At 44.6% G+C, this 11,422-nt stretch overlaps 1 long non-coding RNA gene across 1 annotated transcript; it reads left to right on the top strand.

Moving 5' to 3' along the window:
• Nucleotides 1–8,776: 8,776 nt before the first annotated feature.
• On the top strand, nucleotides 8,777–9,327 carry LOC145424091 (uncharacterized). Its single transcript, XR_013905047.1, has 2 exons — nucleotides 8,777–9,080; nucleotides 9,166–9,327. It is a non-coding gene; the product is annotated as an uncharacterized LOC145424091 (long non-coding RNA).
• The last annotated feature ends 2,095 nt before the right edge of the window (nucleotides 9,328–11,422 follow it).

The raw sequence follows: 11,422 nt of genomic DNA on the forward strand, positions 1-11,422 counted from the left end.
CCTTATAGTGCGATGTGTGTTTGCACAAAGAGAAGCATGTGTGTCAAATATAAATAAGCACAGAACAGAAACAGCTGCTCGTTTCTTCTGTTTAGAGTCAAGTTAGTGTTTTGTGTCTTTGTTTGAGGCCTGATGTCGAGCAGAGGTGTGTGTAACTGCACTGGTCTGTTATATGTGTGAAGTGTGTGCTTCTCTTCAGCATCATCTTTGTCACTGCTGATTCCTTTGTGTCATCATGTGTTGAGAAGAGAGAACAGTTATAACGGAGGAGCAAAAGGAAGCCCTGAAATCTGCATCAACAAGGAAGTGTTGGCTCACCAGTGATCCCAGCAGAGCCACTGGTTTGGCTCCAGTTGTTACAGATTCAATGATGTTGTTGCTATAGATACATGTTAGCATCTTTATTGTAGTAAAGTCTTGTAATGTGAATATAGAAACAAGGCAGCAAACAGCTCCATGATCTGATCTTAATGATGTTGTTTTTATTCCTGTCTGTCAGAACTGGATTGGAAACTATCAAAGGTCTAAAAACAGCCTCGACCCTCCCACAGAGCAAACTTTACACACGTCATCTTTCAGCTACAATCTTTGTTGCAGGGATCTTCTGCCAAACAAGGCTGAGAGAAGATTTCTTACAGCTGTCATGTTGATGCTGTTTCAGTCTTTGGGCAAACACACTCATATATTAGGGCTGATATCAGGGCTGCACAAGTTCTTTGTGTTTGTGATCATGAATAATAGAAGTGTGGAAGGCAAACATGTTATTGTTGGATGAAACTTCATGAATCCTCTGTAGATTTGAGCTGTTGGAGCCTTTCTTTTCTCTTCAGGTGTACAGATGCTGAGGAGGCAGGTGAAGCAGGTGGAGCTGTTGTGATGCTGGCAGAGGGTGTGTCTTAGTAACTCTGTGAGGCACAACTGGATCCAACATTGTGGATGTGTTGATGTTGGAGCCATTAAGAGTCTCTGGCCACACTGTAGGATTTCCCTTTGATCCACTGTGGGGGCATTTTGGAGTCTGTCAGTGAAACTCTTCATGTTTGTGTTTGACTCCAGTTTATAGAAACAGAGAAATGTGTCATGCTTTTGTTCGGACTCCACAAATACACACATTTGTTCATTGGTTGGACTTTTTGGAAGGAGACACATTGAAAACCATGTTAATAAGATCTTGTTGTTTCCTGTGGATCCGACACAGAGAGTGGACTTCAGACAGAAAGCGTGGAAGAGATTTTAGAGGCCGTGTGTGGCAACAGGAAGTTTCTGTGTGTTTGCTGATCTTACATGTGGAAAACAACACGTGATGTTTGTGAAGTTCTACAATGATCATTGTTCTCACAGCATTTTGAGTGGGAACAGTTCAAACTGGGAGTAGTGGGAGTTATTTACTGATTGAAACAAGCTGAATGTTTCTGTGACGATGAAGATCAGCAGCTCAGCTGATCAATGAACTGACATCTGTGGCGCAGGAGTTTGGGAAGCGCATCTGTAACCGGAAGGTCGCCGGTTTGATCCCTGGACTCTGTCCTGGTCGTTGTGTCCCTGGGCAAGACACTTTACCCTACCGCCTACTGGTGTTGGCCAGAGGGGCTGATGGCGCGATATGGCAGCCTCGCCTCTGTCAGTCTGCCCCAGGGCAGCTGTGGCTACAACTGTAGCTTGCCTCCACCAGTGTATGAATGTGAGAGTGAATGAATAGTGGCATTGTAAAGCGCTTTGGGTGCCTTGAAAAGCGCTATATAAATCCAATCCATTATTATTATCTATCAGTCGTTTCATGAGATGAAGTCATCAGCAGACATTTGTTCTGACTGTGTGATGAATGTCAGAACGTCAGGGCTCTGCTTTAGTCACTGCTTGATGATCATTGGCTCATTGTTGAATCCAGGGCTCAGTCTGACCTGTGACCTTTGCTGCAGGTCTTTTGTGTTATCTCCACTTTCATGTCTGATCTTCTGCTGTATCGTCCAAAATAAACATCTGGATCATTTCCAACACTTCAGCAGATCTTTAGTTTGGCCAGTACAGCACAAAATAACACATACAGGGAGTGCAGAATTATTAGACAAGTTGTATTTTTGAAGAATAATTTTATTATTGAACAACAACCATGTTCTCAATGAACCCAAAAAACTCATTAATATCAAAGCTGAATGTTTTTGGAAGTAGTTTTTAGTTTGTTTTTAGGTTTAGCTATTTTAGGGGGATATCTGTGTGTGCAGGTGACTATTACTGTGCAGAATTATTAGGCAACGTAACAAAAAACAAATATATACCCATTTCAATTATTTATTTTTACCAGTGAAACCAATATAACATCTCCACATTCACAAATATACATTTCTGACATTCAAAAACAAAACAAAAACAAATCAGCCACCAATATAGCCACCTTTCTTTGCAAGGACACTCAAAAGCCTGCCATCCATGGATTCTGTCAGTGTTTTGATCCGTTCACCATCAACATTGCGTGCAGCAGCAACCACAGCCTCCCAGACACTGTTCAGAGAGGTGTACTGTTTTCCCTCCTTGTAAATCTCACATTTGATGATGGACCACAGGTTCTCAATGGGGTTCAGATCAGGTGAACAAGGAGGCCATGTCATTAGTTTTTCTTCTTTTATACCCTTTCTTGCCAGCCACGCTGTGGAGTACTTGGATGCGTGTGATGGAGCATTGTCCTGCATGAAAATCATGTTTTTCTTGAAGGATGCAGACTTCTTCCTGTACCACTGCTTGAAGAAGGTGTCTTCCAGAAACTGGAAGTAGGACTGGGAGTTGAGCTTGACTCCATCCTCAACCCGAAAAGGCCCCACAAGCTCATCTTTGATGATACCAGCCCAAACCAGTACTCCACCTCCACCTTGCTGGCATCTGAGTCGGACTGGAGCTCTCTGCCCTTTACCAATCCAGCCACGGGCCCATCCATCTGGCCCATCAAGACTCACTCTCATTTCATCAGTCCATAAAACCTTAGAAAAAACAGTCTTGAGATATTTCTTGGCCCAGTCTTGACGTTTCAGCTTGTGTGTCTTGTTCAGTGGTGGTCGTCTTTCAGCCTTTCTTACCTTGGCCATGTCTCTGAGTATTGCACACCTTGTGCTTTTGGGCACTCCAGTGATGTTGCAGCTCTGAAATATGGCCAAACTGGTGGCAAGTGGCATCTTGGCAGCTGCACGCTTGACTTTTCTCAGTTCATGGGCAGTTATTTGGCGCCTTGGTTTTTCCACACGCTTCTTGCGACCCTGTTGACTATTTTGAATGAAACGCTAGAAGCTTTGCAATTTTGAGACTGCTGCATCCCTCTGCAAGATATCTCACTATTTTTGACTTTTCTGAGCCTGTCAAGTCCTTCTTTTGACCCATTTTGCCAAAGGAAAGGACGTTGCCTAATAATTATGCACACCTGATATAGGGTGTTGATGTCATTAGACCACACCCCTTCTCATTACAGAGATGCACATCACCTAATATGCTTAATTGGTAGTAGGCTTTCGAGCCTATACAGCTTGGAGTAAGACAACATGCATGGACAAAATACTCATTTTCCTAATAATTCTGCACTCCCTGTACTGGCAGACCAAGCAGTCAGCCGAGACTGCAGGACCAGACTGACCAACCTGTGCACTGCCTGGATTGATACAAGAAGGCCTATGACTCAATGCCCCACACCTGGATCCTGGAATACCTAGAACTATATAAGATCAACAGGACCCTAAGAGCCTTCATCAGGAACTCAATGGGGATGTGGCGGACAACACTGGAGGCCAACCTCAAGCCCATAGCACAAGTCACCATCAAGTGTGGGATCTACCAAGGTGATGCTCTGTCCCCACTGCTGTTCTGCATAGGCCTGAACCCCCTCAGTGAGATCATTAACAAGACTGGCTACGGATACCGACTACGGAACGGAGCAGTTGTCAGCCACCTCCTGTACATGGATGACATCAAGCTGTATGCCAAGAGTGAACGAGACATCGATTCACTGATCCACACCACCAGGATATACAGCAATGACATCGGAATGTCGTTCGGGTTGGAGAAGTGTAATCGGATGGTAACAAAGAGAGGGAAGGTAGTCAGAACGGAAGGGAATCAAACTACCAGAAGGCAACATTGCAGACATAGAGGACAATTACAAGTACCTGGGGATTCTGCAGTCGAATGGGAACCATGAAGAGGCCGCTAGGAAAGCTGCAACCACCAAGTACCTGCAGAGGGTCAGGTGAGTCCTGAGGAGTCAGCTGAACGGTAAGAAGAAGATCCGGGCCATCAACACCTACGCCCTGCCCGTGATCAGGCACCCTGCTGGGGTAATAGGCTGGCCAAAGGAGGAGATAGAAGCCACTGACATCAAGACAAGGTAGCTCCTTACCATGCATGGAAGGTTTCACCCCAAGTCCAGCACCCTGAGGCTGTACGCTAAGCGGAAGGAAGGGGGCCGGGGACTGGTGAGTGTCAGCACCACAGTCCAGGATGAGACAAGGAACATCCACGAATACATCACGACAGCGTGCTCAGTGAATACCTCAGGCAGCAGAAACCCAAGAAAGTGGAGGAAGGCGAGGAACCATCATGGAAGGACAGGCCCCTGCACGGTATGTACCACCGGCAGATAGAAGAGGTGGCTGATATCCAGAAATCCTACCAGTGGCTGGACAAAGCTGGACTGAAAGACAGCACAGAGGCACTAATCATGGCAGCACAAGAACAAGCTCTGAGTACAAGATCCATAGAGGCTGGGGTCTATCACACCAGGCAAGACCCCAGGTGCAGGCTACATGGAACGCCATAACCAAGTGGCCAGCATAGTATACAGAAACATCTGTGCCGAATATGGCCTGGAAGTGCCGAGGTCAAAATGGGAGACGCCCCCAAGGGTGGTGGAGAATGACCGAGCTAAGATGAGATGAGATGATGAGATAGCCTTTATTTGTCAGTTTCAGGTCTTTTGCCCACAACTGAGATTACAGACCTTGCCGACCGTACATACAATGCAAACATCACATTGGGGAGACAGGTCAGGCCAGGTAGCGAGGAAAAAAAAAACATTGAAATGTGCAACACAAAAGGATAATACAGGAATGCACAGGTATCAACACACCATAACACAATAAACACAGACAAGCAACATGGGAAAGTGTTCCAGTGTGTACATCTGATATGGGACCGCTGCAATCTTCGACTGCGCCTCCAGCTGACCCGATGTCCACATCATGGGGGAGGTAAGCGTTGGATAGGGAGGGTGATGCGTCAGTGAGTGCTTATCAGTATCAGTATATGTATGTGTGTGCGTGTCCGTAGTTCAGCTGAGATAGTGTCCTTCGCCCCGCCAGGCTAAGTAAACAGTCTTCCAGCCAACCCAGGTGGCCTTGTGGGGAATGGGAAGGAACAGACTCAACACAGTCGTTATCAGGTAGTTTTTGTTCGGCTCCAGCCTTGAGCCCACAGCTGGCGCCGAAGGGGTAGCCGCATTATGATGGTAATTTTTCTTTTGCAAACAACTCATGAGAATTTCAAGCTGTTTTTAACACTCCGACACTGGTCTCTCAATCTCCCCTTAATAGCTGCGAGTTTCTCCGTGATGTTATTAGCCGTCGATTCTGTGGTCTTGTCACTCTTTTTTGCTCACATAGCAGATTCTGAGACCTCACGACCGCAGCCAACTGATCCGAGGTGTAATCCAGCTTCCGCCCAGAGATGTTGTTCTGAATTGATTCTTTCCTGATATAATCCAACATACATACGCTCAAAGGTGTTATTCTGAGCATTCACTGCAGTCGTAAGCGCCGGTTCCGCTCTCTTAATTCTCCGATAAGCCAGGGCCAAGCCAGCTCCGATCAGCAAGAACCCTGTTATCATGGTTCTGAATAGGTAGATATCTTCAGCGTCCTCGATCGACAGTCCCACCAAGCACACGAGCCTCTGCCACCCGTCCATTGTGTATCCAGCAGGGAAAGACCCTCCAGGGCATTCGGGTTCTCCCGAGCCCAGACTTCTCGTTAAAGGGTGTCAATAGCATTCAGAGACCAGTTGATCACATCCATAATTCTCTTTTAGGTTTTAGACACAGACTGTGAGAGGGTGTTCCAGGGAAATTAATACAAAAAAGACACGAGACTAGCACTAGAATTACTGAGCCTTTTTTTCCCTGGTGCAAGTCCCTACTACTAGATTTACTAGCCCTGCGCAAATTTGCGTAAATTCCCCCGACCCTAACACCTCTTGGCACCCCAATGAGATTTTCACAGGTCTTCAGCTCCATTGTTCTCCTGCTTTTGTTGTGCAAAGACACCCTCCCCCAACCCCCAACCATGAGAGATTCAGGTCTTTCCTTCCCTGCAAGGCTACTTTCCTTCCTTACCTGCAGCGTACAATACACCATGTTAGTTTCTATGTGCAATATTTCTCATATGCAATATTAGTTCTTGTCAATCCTTGTCACTACATTGCATGCCTGTCCATAAACATATATACATACATTGTATATATGTTGTACATACATGTATATAGCCACACATCTATGCATAAAGTCTAGTTATACACACACACACACACACACACATCTATATCTACATATATATATATATATATATGTGTGTGTGTGTATATATATATATATATATATATACACACACATATATATATATATATATGTGTGTGTGTATATATATATATATATACACACGCACGCACACACACACACACACACACACACACGTAGATAGATAGGTATATATATACAGTGGGGCAAAAAAGTATTTAGTCAGCCACCGATTGTGCAAGTTCCCCCACCTAAAATGATGACAGAGGTCAGTAATTTGCACCAGAGGTACACTTCAACTGTGAGAGACAGAATGTGAAAAAAAAATCCATGAATCCACATGGTAGGATTTGTAAAGAATTTATTCGTAAATTAGGGTGGAAAATAAGTATTTGGTCACCTCAAACAAGGAAAATCTCTGGCTCTCACAGACCTGTAACGTCTTCTGTAAGAAGCTTTTCTGTCCCCCAGTCGTTACCTGTATGAATGGCACCTGTTTGAACTCATCATCTGTATAAAAGACACCTGTCCACAGCCTCAAACAGTCAGACTCCAAACTCCGCCATGGCCAAGACCAACGAGCTTTCGAAGGACACCAGGAAAAGTATTGTAGACCTGCACCAGACTGGGAAGAGTGAATCTACAATAGGCAAGCAGCTTGGTGTGGAAAAATCAACTGTGGGAGCAATCATCAGAAAATGGAAGACATACAAGACCACTGATAATCTCCCTCGATCTGGGGCTCCACGCAAGATCTCATACCGTGGGGTCAAAATGATCATGAGACCGGTGAGCAAAGATCCCAGAACCACACGGGGGGACCTGGTGAATGACCTGCAGAGAGCTGGGACCAAAGTAACAAAGGTCACCATCAGTAACGCACTACAACGGCAGGGAATCAAATCCCGCAGTGCCAGACGTGTTCCGCTGCTGAAGCCAGTGCATGTCCAGGCCCGTCTGAAGTTTGCCAGAGAGCACATGGATGATACAGCAGAGGATTGGGAGAATGTCATGTGGTCAGATGAAACCAAAGTAGAACTTTTTGGTATAAACTCAACTCGTCGTGTTTGGAGGAAGAAGAATACTGAGTTGCATCCCAAGAACACCATACCTACTGTGAAGCATGGGGGTGGAAACATCATGCTATGGGGCTGTTTTTCTGCCAAGGGGACAGGACGACTGATCCGTGTTAAGGACAGAATGAATGGGGCCATGTATCGTGAGATTTTGAGCCAAAACCTCCTTCCATCAGTGAGAACTTTGAAGATGAAACGAGGCTGGGTCTTCCAAAATGACAATGATGCAAAACACACCGCCCGGGCAACAAAGGAGTGGCTCCGTAAGAAGCATTTAAAAGTCCTGGAGTGGCCTAGCCAGTCTCCAGACCTCAACCCCATAGAAAATCTGTGGCGGGAGTTGAAAGTCCGTGTTGCTCGGCGACAGCCCCAAAACATCACTGCTCTCGAGAAGATCTGCATGGAGGAATGGGCCAAAATACCAGCTACTGTGTGTGCAAACCTGGTAAAGACCTATAGTAAACGTTTGACCTCTATTATTGCCAACAAAGGTTATGTTACAAAGTATTGAGTTGTATTTTTGTTATTGACCAAATACTTATTTTCCACCCTGATTTACCAATAAATTCTTTACAAATCCTACCATGTGGATTCATGGATTTTTTTTCACATTCTGTCTCTCACAGTTGAAGTGTACCTCTGGTGCAAATTACTGACCTCTGTCATCATTTTAGGTGGGGGAACTTGCACAATCGGTGGCTGACTAAATACTTTTTTGCCCCACTGTATATATATATATATATATATATATATATATATATATATATATATATATATATATATATATATATATATATATGTATGTGTGTGTGTGTGTATACACACACCAATATTTTTGAATACACGTGTCCATATTTATGTTTCCAGATTGTTTGTATAGTGCACTTTCTATACAGTGCTCTTTGTACAGTTTTTATTTAGCTGCTTTTGTCTTGCACTGTCCACTTTTTTCCAATGACAATACAGATTTTCCACTTGTGGGACAAATAAATGCAGATTTGCTGTGTGTGTGTGTGTGTGTGTGTGTGTGTTTGTGCAACATTGGCATTTGTTTACTCAGACCCAAGGCAGGCCAAACCTGTCACGGACCCGGCTCTGGAGGACTCGGGGTCCATGAGCAGTTTTGACTGTTGTTGTTGTATTATTATTATTATTATTATTATTATTATTATTATTATTATTATTATTATTATTTGGTGATGTGTGTGTTTTTCTGCACAATGCTGTGTTAGTCTGTGTCCCACTCGTATGTATAGGCAGGGTGTGGGTGTGTATGTCTGCGGGTGTGGCTGGAGGATGGAGCACAGCCACCTGCAGGCCTGATGGGTGTAGCCCTGCGGAAGGACTGGCCACACCTGAAGTTCCTGCCACACCTGTTGGTGATCAGGGCTCGTCGGGGGAGCTACTTAGGAGAGAGTCTGAGCTCCCACTGGCGCGGGATCATTGAGTTATCGTACCAAGTCAGTGTGTCAATTTATGTCTGTGCTGTGTGTATATGCCCGCCGAGGGTTAGTGTTGACGGCTGCATCTATGGTTTCCCTGCAGGAGGAAGAGTGGTCCAGAAAGGCAGCACGCACGCGGAGTGCGGAAACACAACAGCGGGGAGCACGAGCCATGGGAAGCGCGCACACGGGGTTCGAGGGAGCAACGAGGAGTTATTGTGTTTACAGCTTTTCACTGTAAATAAAGAGCACTGTTTGCATCGCAGAGTCTGCGTTATGGGTCCTCCATTCCCCACATCCCCACGGTCTGGCTGGCAGACCGTGACAAAACCTCTGTTTTACAACCTACATATAAAAGACACACATTCACAATATATGGATACACAAGTCTGTTTTATTTCAAAGTGTTTCAGACTTTACAGCGTTTGCAGATCCAGTGTCCATCATCCCTGCATTTGGTACAGGTGAATTTCTGACATGTTGCACAGCTAAACCTGCTGCGATTCCTGTTGCAGTCCCGCCAGGCACACGATCCTCCATTTCTGCCACCCGTCCATCGTGTATCCGGCAGGGAAAGTCCCTCAGGGCACTCGGGCCCAGGCTTCTCGTTGAGAAAAGGGTGGCAAATGCATTCAGAGACCAGTTGATCAAATCCATAATTCCCTTTTAGGTTTTAGAGAACAGACTGTGAGAGAGTGTTCCAGGGAAAAGTAATACACACGAGACAAGACAAGGACACAAGAGGCTAAGCAGGGAAGATAAGGGGAAGGAGGAGAGGAGAAAAAGTGTGACTGCCTTCGCCGAGAGCCAAAAGAGTTAGGGGAAGGTGAAGACGTACATGTAGAGAGCAGACAGGCAGCACTAATGCTGTTTTAGTCAGATCCACTTTCTTGATAAATTGCTCAATAGTAGAGCAGGATGTATATTTTTGTGAGTGTATTGGGGGCGGGGTGAGCATCATCACAGTTTGCCTTTCCTCAGAAGTTACCACACACCACAGCTGGGATGTTGGTCTGTGGACGCCTCTCTGGGTGTTTCCTTCCTCTTCAAAGTTCCTCTTTCTTGAACTTGGTGTTTGTGACAGATGCTGATCGTCTCCATGTGAAGGTAAGTGAAGCAGTGTGTAATGTTTTCCTGGCTAACATCAGCTGTGTGCAGCTTAGTTCCAGCACAAACAGCACAAATCTGTATATCCTGAATCCATAGCTCACGGTAACGGACTCACCGCTGGACCAACGAGGCCGAGTGTTAAAAACGCTTCCTCTTTTTAAGGTTTGTGTGTGTGTGCGTTGGTTAACATTAAATGTCTCTAACCAGGTGTAAATACTTATTTCCACTGTAGATGATCTATAGTCTGTATATAAAAGATGGCAACAGACTCAGGGTTCATAGTTTAGTTCCTTGAAGCTTTGAGTTGAGTGTTGTTTTTCTTCAGTTTCTGGAAGTTTCAGCTGCTTTTTACAGATACGTTTGTTGTCCTGAATGTTTGAAGGAAAAAAAGACTCTGTTATGATTCAGTTTGCATGTTTTCAAATGGACTCTGTATTAAATCTCCTTGCCTTCATTGTAAAGTTGGAGTACCCTGAGGTTCCATACTGGGACCAATTTTCTTTTCTTTTTACATTCATGATTTACCAAATGTCTGTCAGAACATCAATAACCAGCTGTGTGCAGATAATGCTGTTATTTTTACACAGGCAGAGTTTCTCCGGATTATAAACCATAGAAACCTCAGGCTGTTCTTCCTGCTCAGGTCAAAGGTCCTCATCCCAGTCTGTGCAACCGCTTAGCAACCCCACTTCCTGTTTTTAACACCTCTCTCAGTCACTAACAGTCACATGAACACACACAGGAAGTTGACAAACTAGATGAAACTAGAAACTACTTCCTGTGCTTAAACAGGCAGATGTACAGACACAGCTTTGCTTTCAGCTCTGTCAGTAAATGATTGGTTTCTATACATTTCTAAGCACAAAACCTCTTCACACTTCTAACATGCACATTTACACAACTAAATGGCAGTATTGATGAAAAGAAACACATTCAACAAATCCATTTAAACCTTAAAACAAACAAAAGGAAGCATCTCTATGGACAAACAAACCCCTCCACTTGGTTTGACCTGCTGATGTCATGTGTGACATCAGCAGGACTTTAAAATGAGGAAATGCCGGGCGGGCGTTTCCCCACACCTGACCCTCATGAAGACTGAAAAGACAAACAAAGTAAGAACAAATGACTTAATCTGTAACATAATAAAATGTAAAGAAACATGTAACTGAGTATTCAGCTTCATTTGCAGAATGTTTGATTTCAATCAATCAATCAATCTTTATTTATAAAGCACTTTTCATACAGAG

This window comes from Astatotilapia calliptera, chromosome 3, assembly GCF_964374335.1.
Source record: "Astatotilapia calliptera chromosome 3, fAstCal68.1, whole genome shotgun sequence".
NCBI lineage: Eukaryota > Metazoa > Chordata > Actinopteri > Cichliformes > Cichlidae > Astatotilapia > Astatotilapia calliptera.